The sequence below is a fragment of the Muscardinus avellanarius genome (assembly GCF_963383645.1).
Source record: "Muscardinus avellanarius genome assembly, chromosome: 10".
In the NCBI taxonomy this organism is placed as follows: domain Eukaryota; kingdom Metazoa; phylum Chordata; class Mammalia; order Rodentia; family Gliridae; genus Muscardinus; species Muscardinus avellanarius.
This window is the reverse complement of record NC_137796.1, coordinates 24,924,752-24,944,827: the sequence shown is the minus strand read 5'-3', so window position 1 is coordinate 24,944,827 and position 20,076 is coordinate 24,924,752.

Here is a 20,076-nt window from a genome sequence, read left to right as displayed (position 1 = left end):
ATTTTATGCTAATTTAATAAAATAAACATATAATGTTCTTCACAGAATGTCTTTAAAAATATAAAGGACTTCACCCAGACTCTGAGATGTAGACCAATAACCTCAGTACTAAGGAGGCTGAGACAGGAGCATCACAGGTTCTAGGCCAGCCTCTACAACTTAGAAAAACCTACAGTAATTTTGTGAGACACTGCTACAAAATTTTTAAAAAAAGAATAAAAATGGTTGAATATGTCAGGTGTGGTGGTGCATGCCTGTAATTCCAGTACTTGAGAGGCTGAGACTGGAGGATTGAAGGTTTAAGGACTGCCTCAGTAATGTAGTGAGACTCCCAGCAGCTTAGTGAGACCCTGTTTCAAAACAAAAATTTTAAAAAAGGCTGAGTATAGAATGTACCTGAGCTTAATTAAAAAAAAAATACTACACCAAAAGGAAATCTTTCACTAACTATGTGTTATAATTCCTAGAATATGAAATAAATGTAATTACAAGATGATTACCAATGCATATTGGAAGATAAGAGACAGCAGAGAAGAGCAGCGGTTATAAGAAAAGCACAAACCTTGAGGTTGGGGAGCTGTAGTTTCCATTGCCCTATTACTGTGTTAACTCAATAGATTGCATTAATGTTCTCAAAATTGCAAATAGTTTTCACATTTGCAGACTGGGCATATTAAACATAGGTAATGCGTACAATTATTGTGAGGATTAAATGAGTCATTTTGTGTAGTTTGCTAGTAAAAACAGTATCTAATGTATAAAAATCATACACTAAATATTAGTTCCTATCATATGAATAAAAAAAAGAGATGATAGGAAAATATTTTATTATAGAAAGCTATCAGAAGATCTCTTCCCATTTAGGCTAAGTAAAAGTGTCTTTTAAGAACAATTTAGGCCGGGCGTGGTGGCGCATGCTTGTAATTACCTGTGCTTGGGAGGTGGAGACAGGAGGATTGCACAGGTTTGAAGCCAGCTGTGCTGGCTTAAGAGACCCTGTTTCCAAAAAAATAAAAAAATAAAAAAATAGGTCTGGGAGTGTACCCTGGAGATAGAAGGGTTTCCAGGAACCCCAGTACCACCAAAAAAAAAAAAAAAAAAAAAAACTTAGCTCAAATTTGGGAATCAAATTAGGAAACAATTGTGGTATTTGACAGTGGCTGGGAGGAGGAACCAAAATTAACATAAAGTGAGAATCAAAGACCTTAAATTTCTAGTAGTTAAAAAAAGAGACTAGAAGTCTTTTAAGAGTACTCTCACTGCAGACCTTGCTTCTTGGATGGTGGGTTTTACATGATTCAGATATGCCTCTTTTTGAAATGGATACAGCCCCAGTATGCCGTGTGGACAGCCCAGGTGACTGAACATGAGAGTCTGTGTGAGGAATATCAGTAGCCATCTGGACAACTACATCTGGGGTTTAGCATTTGGCCTAGGGGAATGTTAGGGAATCCTCAAAATAATTCACTTTAGAGAGAACTAGTGTTTGGACATCTGTTAAAACATTTATAGTGTAAATTGTAACCAAGCATCTAAGACTGTGATGGCCCTTTCTCTGTTCCTCAATTCTAGCCTAAAAATAACCAGCTGCCTGAATGTGAACAAAGGAGGGGGAAGAGAAAAAGAAGGTGAAAAAACAATTGATTAAGAAAAGAAAGGAAAAACAGCAACTAATCCACTGTGTTAGGTTCATCATCCATTCCAATGGCAGGCTCTGAATTTTGGGGAACATTTAAAAGAGTAGAAAAAATAGTTTACCAATTAAAATTCAGATGATAAGTTCTTGGTTTGTAATATTTGTTAGTAAAAGTTCTATCTTTAGAATAAATATATGCACATAGAATAGGTCAACAAAGAATAACTGTGGAGCCCTCTGGCCTGCCTGGTTGCAACTTCTGAATTATTTTAAGTTCTGTGTTGACTTTCCATGCTGAGATACAGAACTTTTCTTTGTTTGAAAACTCTTTGTTGAACCAGTGACGTTTTGATTGTGGGAAACTCTAATACTGAGAAGTAGAATCGAAGGACACAGGGGTTATGAGCCTTCTCTGTTATCTTCTCGTAGATATTCTGAATTACTCTCAAATTTGAAAGGCAGTTCTAAAATTTAATAAGTAGTAGATCTATTTGCTTGATTTACCTTTTAAAAACTGCAGTGGCATTTTCATCTTTTGCAGAATGATTTTACTTTGCCCTTGTGTGCCAACACAATGTGTCCTTTAGATATATAAATTTGATGAATAGAATATTTCTTTCCCCACAAAATAATGACTTCTATATTAAACACTTAAGCCTCAAGGCAAGTCACCTATTTTCATCTCCTTACTAATGTGGAGTTTTCCTGCAGCAGATGGATGTCAACTATCAAACATTCATTGTCAACAGATCTTCTTTTAGTAGGAAGTCAGATGCCTAGCAATGTCAACATACCTACCTTTCTTTCTTTGGAGTACATTAAGTTTTTTTTTTATTTTTTTATACTTTTTTTGGTGGTCTGGGGTTCCTGGAAGCCCGTCTACCTTCTACCTCTGGCCTACACTCCCAGACCAATCTTATACTTTTTCTTTTTGGAAACAGGGTCTCTAAAGCCAGCACAGCTGGCTTCGAACCTAAGCGATCCTCCTGTCTCCGCCTCCCAAGCACAGGGATTACAAGCGTGCACCACCACACCCGGCATTTTTTTGTACTTTTATTGGTACATCATAATTATACATCATAATTATACTTCATGATGCAGTTTAAAGTCATACAAACAAAAATACACACAGATTTTGGTGAGTTTGGACTACTTTAAAAACAAATAAGTTTTCTTTGCAAGGGGAAAGACAAGTAAGAACATTTGAAACAATCCTAGACTGTTCCTGAATTTATTTTAGCACACACACGGACATAACAAAGAAAAATATGAGTCAGTCAGTTTCAAGTTTGAATACTGAATTTAGCATTCAAAAGCTCTATAACTCTTGGCAAGCAACTTACCTCCTCTGAGTTTGAGGTTATTCATTCATAGAAAGATAACACACACACACACACACACACACACACACACACACACACACACACAGAGGCACACACACACACACACACACACACACACACACACGTTTTAAATGCTGTTTCAGGTTCTAATCACTGACATATCTTTGGTTTGTAATGACGTTGCAAGTTGCAAGTTCTTCTTTGACCCTCAACAACATAGACCATGTTTCAAAATAAAAATAAAAGGGGGCTAGAGATATAGCTCAGAGATAGAAAGCCCCTGGGTTCAATCTCCAGGACTACAACAAACAAAAAGATTCCTACATATCGTTATGCAGCTTGTTAGCTAATTTATTCTTATCCATGAATAATATTCCACTATATGAATCTACCACAGGTTTATTCATTCACAGGTTTATTCTTCACCCATTGAAGTAAATCTTAGTTGCTTCTAAGTTTTGAACATTGTGAAAAAAGTTGCTGTAAATAAAAAAATAATAATCAGATACAAAAAATTTCTTTTTCTGGGCGGGGGGGGGGTCGGCGACTGGTGTTCCTGGAAACTCTTCTATCTCCAGACTACACTCCCAGACCTATTTTTATATTTTTATTTGGAAACAGGGTCTCTTAAGCCAGCACGGCTGGCTTCGAACCTGCGTGATCCTCCTGACTCCGCCTCTCAAGTGCGGGGATTACAAGCGTGAGCTACCAAGCTGGGCCCAAAATTTTAAAAAGGAACTAAGCTGCAATTTAAACAATGTTACTTGAAATACTAGAGCTAATTTCTGCTTCTTGAGTTTCCCCATTGCGATGTTCCATCCATTCATTCCTAAAGAGTTAAAAGTTTTGCTGTTATAACGCTTGAAAGGGATCAGAGTATTGCAAAATGAATGTGTCTTTGTGTTCGCATTCAGCTACGTAAGAATGAGCATGCTAATTTTATTTTGGATTCATGGTGTCTTGATTTATAAAGATAAAATAAGTATATCAAACAGTATATTTACAAGGACAGAAATATATAAAGAGAGCAAGATAGCTGGAGAATAGAACAAATACTACTAATAAAATGACTTCCACCTATTAGTGTGCTGCAAATTACGAACCTCATAAAAGGCTTTTTATTTCTGGTTCTGATAATTAGAAGTTTGAGTAGAGGCAGAGCAACTAAGGTAGAGAGTTACAGTACAAAGAGCTGAAACTTTGGCTTAGAGTGACTGAGTAATAGTCATTTTCTAATTACTTACCTTGTCTATACAGTCACTGACTTTTCTTCATCCCCATTTCATAATTGTCAAATATCATGATAAAAATCTACTAATTGGCATACATTCATATTGGGTAGAATTCAATTATATTTAAGAATATTTATAATAATAAATATTCTTTCATACATTAATAAAATTTCCTTCTCTACTCTTTTCCTTAAAACTGTCCCCAAATTTCCCAAGATTTTCTCTGTTAAAGTTGGAATGTTTCCTTCTAACAACAAGTTACAGCAAAAACTCCACTGTGCTTCGTTAATTATTGTCAATATTGTTTGCTATTACACAGGTCACAACTGAATGATGGTCCTGCACACGCTGATAGATGATGCTTGTCTATTTATTGGCCCAGATCCCTGTGCTGACCATGATGAATCCTCAAGAGAAGACGGTCTTGTGCCCTCAAGAACTAGTTTGTGCCAAATGTGCCTCAAAGTATATGGCATTCCAAGGTTATAGCTCATAGCATCTTCAGTCTTTTTTTTCTTTTTTCATATAAATAGCAACCTCCTATAACCACCGGGTCAAGGCAAATAAGCTACTATCTGATCTCTTTTCCTCCTTTTCTCTGACATTCTCTGCCCAAGCACTAAGAAAGACCCTCAGAACAAAAGAGAATTTACTCTTCTAAACAATGTCAACCTACTTGCTTTAGTTTTGTCTAAATAGAAATTATATATATGTATATATGTATGTATGTATATATTCTATATATGTATATGAGAAAAAATAAAAGCAAATATTCTAGGGAGAGCTAGTAGCAAATTCTTTCTCAAAATACAAAATAAATACCATTGTTATAAAGGGCACACTAAAGCACATCTGACTTATTCTTTAGTTTGGCAAGTACTTTATAAAATGGGAAAGAATTACACCAATGTACACATAAAATCAGTAACTATGGTCATCAACCACTTCTCAAAGTGGCGTTCTGCAAGAAAAGGACCACGTGCTACTCATTTTCTAAAGTCATGTTACCCAGTAGTTAGAAATATGTGCTGTGTAGGCACTCCTACGATTGAACCTAGCACTACTAATTAATTACTGGAGGATCAAAATGAAGATAAACAATGCCCTAAATGTCATGCTCTGAAAATCCAATTATGGCCTACCTTCAGTTGAGAATCAAAGAACTTTTAGGCTGGGAAAATACATGCAGGGACTTATGCTTAAGAGAGCTCATTCTGAAAGCTGAATAGAAAATAATAGTCTAGTGAAGGATCTCTAGATTACCAGAGTAGCACTAGATAGAAGGGTTTTATATTTTGTGAGTAGGTAATACAAAAATTTGATAAAAATATTCAAATTTGAAATAATTAATGATGGTAATAAAAATGTACAGGCTTTAACCTTGAAACATTTTTAATCAAAATCACAAATAGAATTTGAGATATTCTAAAGTCAATTGAGAAGTCCAGCCAAAAAAATATACAGTTCATTAGCAGCTTGCCATCCAGAATTTAACACTTAAAGTAAATACCATATGTAAAACACTTTGACATTGACAATGAGATAAACAGACTCTTTAAAGCTAGAGGATATAACAGGATAGAGTTAGTTTATTACTTAAAATCTTTAAATAAAGGAGAAATTCAATAAATGGCTTTGGGAAATTGGCCAACTAGTTGAAAGAAGTGTAAAGACAAATTATTATTTCACACAAGATACATGAAAATGTCAATATGGATTAAATATTTTCAAATAAAGATGAAGAGTAACTAACATTATTAGAAATAATGGGTAAATATTTAGATAATCATTGTACAAAAAAAGCTTTTTTAAACAAGTCACCAAAGTCAGTAAGTACATGGGAAAAACTGATATTTGTTTTAAAATATTTCTACAGACATGAGTGTGTGTATATACACCCACACAAAAAATAAATATCTCAGTAGCTGAATAGATAAAGAATAATAATTCAAAAAGAACAAATGAAAACAGCTAATTAGCATGAAAAGCAAACTGAATTTTTCTAGTGCATGCAAAGATAATTGAGATAGAGATGGGGACTATTAAATTCTCTTTAATATTTTTATACTGGGAATTGGGCCCAGGGACATTCTGACTCTGATCTACACACCCAGCCCTATTGTATTTTTATTTTAAAACAAGGTCTTGATAGATCGATGAGAGTATCATTACTTGCTGTCCTTAAACCTTTGATCCTCCTGTCTCAGCCTCCCTAGTACTGGGATTACGGGTATGTGCCACCATGCCTGGCTTCTTTTAACATTTTAAACTATGTTTTGCACTTTGAAAATAGGTACAGGGCAATGATTTTTGTAAGATTTTGGCAGAAGTATAAGTGGCTATGTTCTATCAAAAACAATTTGATGGCACCTATAAAAAGTCTAAAAATACTCATTAACTTCTACACTGATAAAAGAGGAAGGAAAGAAAAAGAGGACAGCAAAATCCAGGTAACAAAAATAGTTGATACTGAAATAGTGAACTATGAAATAAAGCAAAGAAGGTAGCTTTGAGATCTAATTTCAATTACTGGTGTAAAAAGGCATTACTAGATATTCTTAAGAGCCACCATTCTCAGCTGGGCCCACCTATAAGAAAAACTTCCAACTTCTCACACAGCAAAAGCAAACCCAATCTACAACACTGAGAAGGAAACTCAAGGTTACCGTACATTTCATTCAGAAATGAAAAAGAAGATCACAAAGCAGCCAGTTATGAAAGTTAACTAAGTGGATATTTTCTTTCACCATCTACTTCCATTCTTCAAGTTTTCCAAAGTTATTCAGGTTAAGATTTTTATTTCATTTTCTCACACTTTCTTTCCCAACCCTCACTTTACCTCTGATGATGTGGTATGGACTCAGTTTGTGTAATTAAGGAGAAACTTGGCCCTCTCTAGAAAAGCATTTTCAAAATCCCCAGTGTCCTATTAAATGTTTAATTTGAAAACAGAAAAGGTAATCTTTCTGCTGATGGAATATAGAGAGATCTTATTCTCCATATCAAGGACATGGTATTTTTGATCCATTTTAATACTTCGGAAAAGAAAAATAATCTTGATCTGAATGTCCCTCTACAAAACTCTCCAAATATCCTTTGGAGCAGTAGGAAACTAAAGGTGTTTTATAGGATCTTAATAAGATAACAAACGAGCTTGATGTGGTGGAGCGCGCTTGTAACCCCAGCATTTGGGAGGCTAAGACCAGAGAATTATGGTTCGCTGACAGTCTCAGCTACTTAGTGAGGCCCTTCGCAACTTAGTGGGACCCTGTTTCAAAATAAAGAATAAAATATAGGGCAGTGGGTGTTGCTCAGAGGTCAAACACCACTGGGTTCCATCCCCAGACACACACACACACACACACACACACACACACACACACACACACACAATTATTTCACATGAATAAAGAATAGCTGGAACATTGAAAAGATTTTTATGTTTAAGTTTTTCTTTAATGGCATTTGTGTCTGGATATTTCAAGGCCAACTTTTTCTACATCTCTGCCATGAAATTGAGGGTGGATGACTTAACTTCTCAAATCCCCCCAACTTAGGAAAAATAATCAATTGCGGCTGAATTCTTCTTGACTTGAAGAGCTCTGGATTCCAGTGTTCAATATATATTGTTAATATGTCCTTGTTGTCATGGGCAATTTTTGTTCTGTAGCCAATTGTAAAAAATGCCCAGAAAGATCAATAATACATTAACATTGTGATAAATTCTTTATTTTTTTAATATAAATCACACGGTTACTTTTCAACGACACTTAAGTGGTTCTTTGGATTTTAGGAGAGGAAAAAAAGAGATAATACATACACACAAACTAATATATCTTTCATGCCTCGGTTTTTCTAAGGACTTTGAAATGGATTTTAAAAAGACATGTATGCTACAATTAAGTGACTATTTGTGTCAATGACATTCTCTCTGATGTATAATAAAATCCAACTCAGAAGAGGAACATTAATTGTATCATTCAAGGAGATTGCAAACAGATGTGAACTTTCATATTTATGTTGTTTGAGCTACAGATAACAGAGTACAAAGATAGAGATGCAAAGAACACAAAGACAAACAGAATGGCAAGAAGTCAAGGGAGAATACAAGCTCACCAGTTTCCATTCACTGCTTCTTGTAGTATACTTCCCTAAACTTTCTCACAATTCTCCACCTATTTGCTGAAAAGATCAGAGAAATGAAGCACATCAGAGAAAATCAACACATCCATGGCTATAATCTATACCTCCTTAATTTTCCATAGCTTATGAACTCTTTTAATATTTTAGCCTCCTTATTAGCCTTTTTTTAAACAAATTTTTTATTGAACATAAATGGTATACATTTTTTTCTTTTAACAATTTTTTTTATTGAACATAAATAGTATACATTTAAACTATATTTGGTGCCCTCTCCCCCCCGCCCCCGTTTTCCCATCCCCCCTCCCACCAATGGTTGTCCAGGTTAACCATGTCTTATTCATAATTTTACACATGTTCAGGTGTAGACCCTCATTAATCAAGATCAGCCTTCCTCCTTTCCTATCTTTCCATTCAAACTTAGCTAGTATTTCCCCTCTAATACCTGGAGTCCCACTGGTATCCTTTGTGTTTCCTAGTTTGGGCATATTAGAGGAAACATACGTATCTTCTCCTTCTGTGCTTGGCTGATCTCGCTTAACATAATGTTCTCCAGGGCTTTCCATCTTCTTGCAAATGATATAATTTTGTTCTTCTTTATGGCTGAATAGAATTCCATTGTGTGTATTTCCCACAGTTTTGCTATCCATTCATCTGTTGATGGTGATCTGGGTTGGTTCCATATTTTGGCTATTAGAATCTTTATCATCCGCCATTCTGATAGGGGGCTAATATCCAGAATATACAAAGAGCTCAAAAGACTCTACACTAGCAAAACAAACAACCCAATCAAGAAATGGGCAACTGAACTAAATAGACACTTCACAAAAGAAGAGATACAAAGGGCCAATAGATACATGAAAAGATGTTCTTCATCACTGGCCATCAGGGAGATGCAAATCAAAACTACACTGAGATTCCATCTAACCCCAGTCAGAGTGGCAAGCATAAAGAAATCAAACAACAACAAATGCTGGCGAGGATGTGGGGAAAGAGGAACTCTTTTACACTGTCGGTGGGAATGCAAACTAGTTCAACCACTATGGAGATCTGTGTGGAGATTCCTAAGAAAGGTGGGAATAGATCCACCATATGACCCAGCTATACCACTCCTGGGTATCTTTCCAAAGGGGTTGAATTCAGAGAAATACAGCAACATATGCATACCTATGTTCATAGCAGCACAATTTGTAATAGCCAAAATGGTATACATTTAAACTATATTTGGTGCCCTTTTCCCCCCATCCCCATTTTCCCTTCCCCCTTCCCACCAATGGTTGTCCAGATTAACCATGTCATATTCATAATTTTACACATATTCAATGTAGACCCTCATTAATCAAGATCAGCCTTCCTCATCTCCTATCTTTCCATTCAAACTTTGCTGATATTTCCCCTCCGTTATCTGGAGTCCCACTGGTATCCTCTGTGTTTCCTAGTTTGGGCATATTAAAGGAAACATATGTACCTTCTCCTTCTGTGCTTGGCTGATCTCACTTATAAGCCTTTTTGTACAAGTGGTTTCTTAAAGACATTGAACAAGATTTGCAGAATATATACACAACTGAAAATAGTAAAAATAACAGTAAATAAGAAAATAAATGAGCTCTTTTAAAAAATCAGTGAGATGTTTTGTAGATATTCTGTATCTGGGAGAAGTTAATTTACAAATATTGAACTCTTTAGTACCAGATGTGTAAAAGAAAATAACACAATTGGCCCACCATATCAGTGGGTTACACTTTGGTAGATTCAACTGACCACAGAAAGAAAATATTTTAATTGGATCTGCAGTAAAATTTCAGGGATTTGTATTTGTTGATCACTAAACAAAAATAATATATCCAATATTGAGATAGTGTTTATCTTTATTGGGTATTAGAAGTCATTTTATTCGAAGTATATAGAAGAATGTGTATAGGTTGCTTGTAAATACTATGCCACTTTACATAAGAGATTTGAGCATTTGTAGATTTTGCTATCCATGGGTGGTCCTGGAATCAATTTTCCAAGGATACTAAGGAACAACTGTATTTATATAAACTAGTAATATAAGTCACATTTATTGAAAAATTGACTACTCAGGTCCATTATATCTTTCATATCATTATAGAATTATTTAGAAATGATGAAAAAACTTCACAATGTTTTTTCTTCAAAGTTGTATCTTTTTTAGATTAATTTTGGAAGACTTGATGTATTTGTAATATAGTATTTCATATTTAGAATTAGGCAATGTCTCTCCAATGGCATGAAATTGAACTTTTATATAGCTCCATGTAGTTTTTTTTATTTATGAAAATCATATCACTGATATTTTTTTCGGGTCTGGAGATGGAACCCAGGGGCATTTGACCTCTGAGCTATACCCGCTGCCCTATATTTTTATTCTTTATTTTGAAACAGGATCTCACTAAGTTGCAGAGGGCCTCACTAAGTAGCTGAGGCTGTCCACAAACTGTGATCCTCTGGTCTCAGCCTCCCGAATGCTGGGATTACAAGCATGTGCCACCATGCCCGGCTTATATCATTGATTTTAATTAAGCTTATTACTAAGATTTTTATATCTATGTGAAATTCCATCATTGTGCAACCTAATTATTAATTTTAATGGGTAGCAAAGTTATATTTTAGACAAGCTTCTTATTATTTTTAATAGACTCTTCAAAGGAGAATAGCTAAGCTTATTTGGTAAATTATGTCATCAGCAAATCATGTAAATATTTGTAGCTTTCTAGACTTTCATGCAATGTAGTTAGTAATCTCTACTTCTCTAAGAAATTATTCCTTTTTATGATTCCAAAGGTACTATCATGGAAACATATTTCTTTTTGTTTTTTTTTTTTCCCTATCCAGAACTTCCTCAGACAAGTGATAAAAGAGCTTTCAATATATCACCTACGATCTTATCTCCCACTGAAAATTTTACTCTAGTATGAGACTTCTTCCACCTACTAAAGCATAAAGCCAATCATTTCCAAGGAAAATAGTTTAGTGTCCAAAGTAATCCCTACTGAATAAAGAACGCATTTGCCACACATATATGTAATACAGGTCCTGCGCAAGCAATATAGCAGCTATCTATTTACAGCTATATGTAGACAAAAGGAAAATGCTTTATAGGTCTTCAAATCCAAAATGCAACCTGTTGACTACTGCCTTAGAAATAAGATCAATACCAAGGTCTTGCAACATAGCTGCACAGCATTGTCCAAAGAACATTAAAATAATGCCAAGTGATTCTTAGACTACTTCTAGATGATATAGTTAGATTGCTCTGAATTATGGGCATCACATCCTGAGATTTATTGTCCTTAAAAAAATTAGGACATTTTAGTTTTTAGCAGTTTTTGGTTTACAGAATAATTGACTATAAAAAGTCTCATATATCCTACTCAGCCACCTCCTCCCATTCATATTCCTTATCATTTAGGGAATAATGGACATGGCTTTATTGGAATTTCTAAATTAATAACTGAACACTAAAGAAAGTTTTTGTTCTGTGAATTGTAAACATCTAGAAAACAGAATAAAAGTATTCAATACTATTATCATGTCATTATATATGAAACATCTTAGAAGGCTAAAGAAATAGTGAGAATTCTAAAATTCTCTTATTTCCTCCTTGTATAGCAAACCTGAAATAAAATATGCCAAGATATTAGCAAATGTGTATAATATAAAACATGAATATAAGTTTACTGGCTGGTACAGTGGTGCATGCTTATAATACCAGTACTTGGGAGGCTAAAACAGGAGGAGCATGCATTCCTGCTACAATTATAGGACAGCCATGTGCAACTTAGAAAGACCTTTTTTTTTTTTTTTCTCCTCAAAAATAAGTAAATAAATAAAAAGGTCTGGGGGTTTAGCTCAGAGGTATAATGTCCTTGGATTCAATCCCCAGTATCAAAATAGCAATAATAAAGTTATTAAGTTTGTTGTTCTTTTTTTTACTTTATTAGTGCATTGTAATAATATATCATAGTGAGGTTCAATGTGATAAAAAAATTACATGCACATAGCTCTTGGAATATTTCATTCCCTCTACATCTCACCTTGGTCCCCCTTTCTCTCTCCCCACAGTTGTTGGTGAAATTGATACCAACATTTCACATATTGCTATAGTATTGTTTGAACCTTTTACTTCTTCAGTCCTTTCTCTTTTCTTCCTAACTTCCCCTCTCCCCAAATCTCTTCAACTACTCTAGCCGTTTCTCTGCACATTACTTTCAGTCCCTTAGATTTCCTATTATTTCTCTGGCTTCCACATAAGAGAAAACATTTGACCCTTGACTTTCTTAGACTGGCTGATCTCACTCAGCATAATATTCTCTAGTTTCATCTATTTTCCTGCAAGTGACACAATTTTGTTGTTCTTTATGGTTTAGTAGCATTCCATTTTTATGAACACTTATGCTGTTGAAACTGTGGAACTTTGACCTTGTTCAAGAAAGTCACTTAATGTTAAAATAGCCAATGGCTGCATTTTATACTAGAGGAGATTATTTAATTTGAACTATTTAACTATATTCTTCATTTTAGAAAAAAATACTCTTCACTGTAGATTCAATGAACAACATAAAAAGATAATGCAAATGGTAACTATTGTATATAAACTTTATAACCATTATAAGGCTAAAGAGGCAAGGAACATACAAATTTTTTAAAAAATGAAATAACTCTGTAGAAGCATGTGTATCACACCTTTCTCTTGCCTTAGAGAATGGTGTTTGCTAGCAGCTCTTGGTTTGTACATGTATATCATTCCACTCTGCTTTCCAGTCTGTGGCATTCTCTGTGTCTATGCCTAGTCTCCGTGTCTCTTCCTCTCTTCTAATAAGGATGCCAGCTTATTGGATGAAGGGACCATCAACCACAATGACCTCATTTTAACTAACTACATTTTTACCACCTTAATTCTACACAAGTTCATATTCTGAGCTCCGGGAAAGACAAAAGTTTGGATGGAAATTATCCAACTCAAAACAGTGTTTTTAAGTAAACCTATGTATTTATTATATCTTGGTATGATTCAATATTGTGTACTTCAAAAGTTACATTTTAAGTCTCAAACCTTGTGATGGCATTGAAGTTAGAGTTTTGGAGAAGTAAATATGAGATTATATGGGTGGTACCCTCATGGTGCATTTAGTCCCATAAAAGACACTCTTACTTCTTTATAAGAAGAGAAAGCAAGACAGAAAACATGAGAGAGAGAGAGAGAGAGAGAGAGAGAGAGAGAGAGAGAGAGAGAGAGGAGAGGAGGAGGAGAGAGAGAGAGAAGGAGAGGAGGAGAGGAGGAGGAGAAGAGAGAGAGAGAGAGAGAGAGTAGGAGAGGAGGAGGAGGAGGAGAGAGAGAGAGAAAAAGAGAAGGAGAGAGAGGAGGAGAGGAGGAGGAGAAGAGAGAGAGAGAGAGAGGGAGAGAAGGAGAGGAGGAGAGGAGGAGGAGAAGAGAGAGAGAGTGAGAGAGAGAGAGAGAGAGAGAGAGAGAGGAGAGGAGGAGGAGGAGGAGAGGAGAGAGAGGGAGAGAGAGAGAGAGAGCAAACCCCCTCCACACTCACAAAAATGAGGACAACTATATATGTATAATCTAAGGAAGTATAGATTCATAAGCCAGAGTCCTCACCAAATATCAACCACACTGGCACCACAAACTCAGACTTCCAACTTCTGAGAAAATAAATCTCTACTGTTTAAGCCACTGAAATTGTTTTATTTTCTTAGGGCAGTCCAAGCTGAATAAAACATCCATTATCCATATTTTGCATTTGAAAAATAATTCTACCTACCTTAAGGGTTGTTGAGTATCACATGGAACAAACATGTTTATTAAATCGGATATCTATAATGTTTAGGGATTATTATGTAAGTAGCTGCAGGGTGTTTTTTAGGCATCTAAAGATAACAATAGAAAGAGCATGTGAAGTCTTTCACGTTTAGTATGCATAAACTTTAATTTTTACACATTAAAAAGACATAGCGAATTGTCCCAAAGAACAGTAGTGAGGATTAAAGAGATGATATACTACAAGGTACCTGTCTCAAAGCAGGTGCCTCCTTGATGCTAATTTCCTCTCTCTACCAGGTATTAATATTAATGTGTAACTTTTGCTTTATAAATAGTTTATTTTTCCATTTTATACATTGAAAATAACACACTAATTGTCTTAGTTTTGGAATATCAGAATATATTGCATAATCTGATAGTCTTCAATAGCATCCCCTTATCTACCAATTCAAGGTCAAAGCACTTATTCTGACATTGAAGATGTAGGAGAATGTAAAAACAAGATAATTTTTGCACTTCAATTTTTAAAACCATTTTCTTCAGAATACTTGGAACTATTTTCATTCTTCTGGCACATCTGGCTAACTCTCCTGAATCCATGCCATTTGTGATGTCCTCCTCTCTACCTGAAATGCGTTCTCTTTGTGAAATTTTTGGCATGTAATTAATTTAGGATTCAGCACTAAGCAAAGAAATCACTCTTCCTTTCCAGAATTATTGGGAAAGTCAGATAATTAAATAAGGAATTCTATTAAAATGTCATGGGGCCAGCACACAGGAAGTGCAGGACCTAGAAGTCATAATAGGGCATCTAATCAAAGCTTTCCAGAGACCACATTTGATCTCTGATCTCAAAAAAGGGGATGTAATGAGAGATAGAGAAAAGAATGGCAATGAACTATGAAAAGAGTGCAGCACATTTAATGTCCTGTGGGTAAAAAGACAGCTTGACTTTTTCAAAAAATTGAAAGAAATTTACTTTGACTGGAGCACAGAGTTTGGGCAATAAAATGTGAAGAAGTCATAAGTGATGAGGCTGGAGATCAGATGAGCAGCCAGTTCATAAAAGGCAGAGTAAGTCAAATTAAGGACTTTGTATTCCAGATCAATGAGGAGCTATTTTTCCCAGTGACTAATTAGCATATGTAATAACCAGGGCCCTTCTTATGGAGGCTGTGTTTCATATTCTTTCTCTCTGGCTTCTGCTTTCTCTGACTTCTGTGTGACTCAGCGATTCCTTGCCAAATGGCGTTGCAGTATAAATGAAGAGCAGAGGGACCCTTCAACAGAAAAATCATCTCCATTTTCTTTTGGTCCATCACTTGGTGATCATTCTCCAAAGGCTTAGGAAAGAATCCAAAGAAAGCACATTCTCTCTCTCTGGCACATAAGAATGGTCTTTTAAGAAATTTGACTAGTGTTTTATTTGAATTTGCTGAATATATTTGTAACTCTTCACATTTAGGAAAGGCAGCTAAAACCTTGGAACCCTTAAACACTGCCAAGATGTAATTTGAGCCCGCTCTGCTTACCTTTCAATTAAAATTTCAATTTGATAAATGGATACACACTATCTGATTTGCAAGGAAGAGAAATCAATAATTCGCTATGATATGGACACCAGGAGACTACTCAGAGAAAATGGTGTTCGTGAAAATAGGCTAATATCTAAATAGGGCTGCAACAATGCTATTAATGGAAAAATGAATCAAAACAAACAAAAAATTAGTTAATGACAAAATAAAATTGCACTTTTCACAGAAAAAATTAAAAATATAAAAAAGAAAGATATGATTGAGGGTTTGTGTTAGAATTAATAAAAGAAAAACACCAATATCCAAAGGTGTATATGCCATCATAAAATTCTTTATATCTGCAGTACTTAGATTTTATTTGCTTTCTGTGCCTGAATTCTTCCTGAGATATTTTCCCCAAGTTCAGTTTATTGGAAAGTAAGATTATATTGCTATTGAGTTCATTTTCCTAGTATATAATACCAAACTGGGTTGCAATATCTGACAGATTTATGACTATTTGCTGAGACATATTTTATAAAATGGCAGAATAGAAGGCATTTTTTTCAATCTGCTCTCTGTAGCAAACCTTCATAGGGAAAAAAGTTTTTAAGAAGGAATATATTACAATTTTTCCAAAGTCTTTTTGTCTGTGGCAAAGGATATTTCTGAATAATACATTGTAAAATAATGTATTTCAGATGAAACACACAATTCATTGCTTATCCTATAGAGAAAGACGTCTTCCTGTCTCTACTAAATGTGTGAGTTCATGGGTATATAAAAATAGAATGCACTTGGCAATGAAAGTTACAGCTGATGGATGACACCCCATTGTCAAACAATTGATAGCTAGTGAGGAATTACAGCGACCTTGTAGTAGAGCACAAGTAATTCAGCAGCCCCTGAAATATGTTAAGCAGACTAACTTCTCTCTTAAGGGTGCCTAGGTCACTTCACTTCAGTAGGGTAAACTTCTCTCTCTCTCTCTCTCTCTCTCTCTCTCTCTCTCTCTCTCTCTCTCTCTTTCAAAACTCCGTAATCACTGACAGGTTGGGCCCAGAGGGAAGGGACCTTAGAAAAGGAGGAGACGGCTGGGCGAGAGATACAGGCCATATTGTAAGAGGGGCGGAGTTTCCAAGCATAACCTCACTCACAAGACCTAAACTTTAAAAGGAAGGGTATTTCCCTTCCAGCATCTGAGGAGCTCGGAGGTCTTCAGGAGCAGTCTAGCTCCTATCCCCAAGAGGAGACCGCATTAAAAATCTTTTTTCTTTTGGCGTACCAGTCTCTCTCGCCTTTTTTATTGTGCCTAAAAACCTAACAATCACCTCTAGGCAAAGAAGAGAGTGGGTAAATGCAAGGCAGTTCCATAGGATACGTTCATTCATTAGCAATGGTATCTGTAGCTCAGATCTCTCTTTGAAATTGGTTATAACCTTAGAGAAATTAGAACTGAAAACGTTAACATTTTATGTTCCTAATCAAAATAATAGGTGATAATGAGGCATCATGGATTCTATCAGTTACTATTTGTGCCAGACTTGAGATCAAATTGTGAGTTTATTACTGCTAGGTACACTTAATTTTTGTCACTGATAAGGGAATGCAGATGCACCTGTCACAGATTTATTGCATTGAAGATAATAATTTGTATATGTGAGTGGATAACAAAACTCATAATACAGATGTGTACTTAGGTGAAACCAACAGGACTCAGCCACAGGGCATGGGAACCAGTTGAGAAAGAGCCATATTGGTTCATTCAAAGACACATGGTTTTGTTACTTATTGATTCCCTTAAGATTTTTTGTTTTTTATAAAATAGAGTGTTTCTATTTTGATCGTCTTTGATGAAGACCAAAGTTTGGTAAATGCTGAATTCAATGTGAATTAATGTGAATTGTTCTGGAGACAAGTAAGTCAGGTTCAGAAAGCAACAAATGTGAGTTTTAGCTTGTAGATGGGCACAGAAATGATAGACGTTCTTAAAATCATTCTGAGAATGGAGATGCTATGAAAGATGGGCTTAGACAAGGGGTCAATGAAGGAAAGAAACCAAGGGACAGTAAAGAGCTATATATTTCAAGATGCCAGGTCCCTATCTTTGTTCAGTGGCCCTTGGTCACCAAAAAAGAAGTCACTGACACATGGAAAACTATGACAAGATTACCCAGGAAGAGCAAGATGAGATGGGTGAAGTTATGTTTACGTGCAACCAAACCACTATTAAAGAAAGAGTAGGACAAACACAATAGGAACAGAAATCATTAGAAAAACATCTCTATCTTAAATGGACATGATTTGTGTATATAAATGTGCTGTTCTAGATATAAGAAATTTATTTTTTGAATGTTCACTTTGGACACTAGGATGCAAGTATTGCATTTTCAAGATATTCATCTTTAAGGAGTTGTCACCAAAATGCACTATATAATTAGAAAGAATTGATCTTACCAACCATGATACTCTGAAAGGAAAGTTGAAAACCAAGCTGGACCTCAGTGTAGAACTTTTTTTTTTTTTTTGAGGTCTTTATTTCTATATGTTTCCCAAGAGAAAATGAGAAGAAAAAAATATATATATTTTGGTGGTACTGGTGATGGAACCCTTCTACATCTGGGCTACACTTTCCGACCTATTTTATATTTTTATTTTTGGAAACAGGGTCTCTTAAGCCAGCAAGGCTGGCTTAGAACCTGCACGATCCTCCTGTCTCTGCCTCACAAGAGTGGGGATTACAAGTTTACACCACCATGCCCGGCTGAAGAAAAATATTTTTAGTGGGAGACATTTATTATGCACATAAGATATAAGAAGAACCCTGCTAAGATGGAAATGCAGAGGTTAATTTTTTTAAATGAAAAGACTTTTTTGCTAAAAAGATAAATAAATGTGATTGACATCTCAAACATGCTCTACAGAAAAATGAAGTTTGCATGTCTGGTTTCCTTTTCTCAGTATTTTGCCATCTCTTTCATGGCTAACATGATATATTTTAAAACATTTTTCTGGATAAATTTTTTCAAGTAAACTGCCAAATGATTTGTATCTACAAGTGCAATGACTGTGTAATTTATGGATACAATTTTATTTTGCCTTAATTGTAAACAGAAGTAGATTGTGTGTGTGTGTGTGTGTGTGTGTGTGTGTGTGTGTGTGTGTGTGTGTGTGTGAATACTGCGGATAGAACCCTTGAACCCAAGGGAATTTTATCTCTGAGCTACATCCCCAAATTATTACTTTTTTAAATTTTGAAACAGTCTCAGTTATCACACATTCCTGTCCTCAAAACTGTGATTCTCCTATCTCAATCTACCAAGTAATAGGATTACAGGCATGCACGGGGCTGGTACTTGTGTTACTAAAAAAGCAGTAACTAGAAGCTTATATTGTAACATATAGTATTTACTCATCACATAGCGGCTCCTTGACCATTGTTTTTGTGTAGTATGTGCAAATGTCTCCTTGATGCAGGGTCACAATGGGATTTAATTACTATCCCATTTTACAGAGGAGAAGGAGAATGATAATGAATCGATGACTTTCTTATAACCTTTTCTTTTACAACTGATATGTCTTGAATTTTCTCCAGAGTTATTTCTTTTCCATTATACTATTAAAAACTCATTCTTTGAACTAAACTTGTTTAGTTATATTTCTGTTGATATAAATATATGTAGAGATACAGATACTGACACATGTATTATGTACTAGGAATTGAGCCCAGGAGCATTCTACCTCCAAGCTACACCCCAGCCTGATTTATTTATTTATTTATTTATTTATTTATTTATTTAGAAACCTAGTCTCGCTAAGTTGCTAAGGCTGGCCTTAAATCTGCAATCCTTCTATTTTGGTATTTTATATTTTCAATCAGAAGATTTCTTGGTAGCGTGGATCTTCTTTTGGCTGCATATACTGAAAGGTCAGAATTCACTAGAGTATTCACTCATTTTTTAAAATGAATTATTTTTCTAATATTTCACTTTTTGTGTATAAATGTCATTTTCACAGTCTGCAGTGCACTCAGATCGAGTAAATGTGTGTCCCAAGGGGTTTGGGAAACTTCACGTTTCTGTTTTACAATTTCCTCATCTATAAAAACAAGGTGACAATAGAACTGATCCCTTATGGCTATAACTGAGATTGAGTTGACAAAAGCAGCTTCCTTAGCACAGTACTAAGGGCTCAGTATAGGCCCAGTACAGTTACTTTCTATATGTGGCAGAAAATAATATGAGTCAGTAAATAATTAATATCAACCAATTAACCAGTTACATGGTCACAGATGATTTGATGAGTGCTTAACATGTGTTTTTCTATCTCATGTTCATAATGGACCATTTAGGTAGACATGTAATCTCATTTGATGAGACTCTGAGATCTTGTGAAATGAGGCTCAGATTTCATGAGTTAT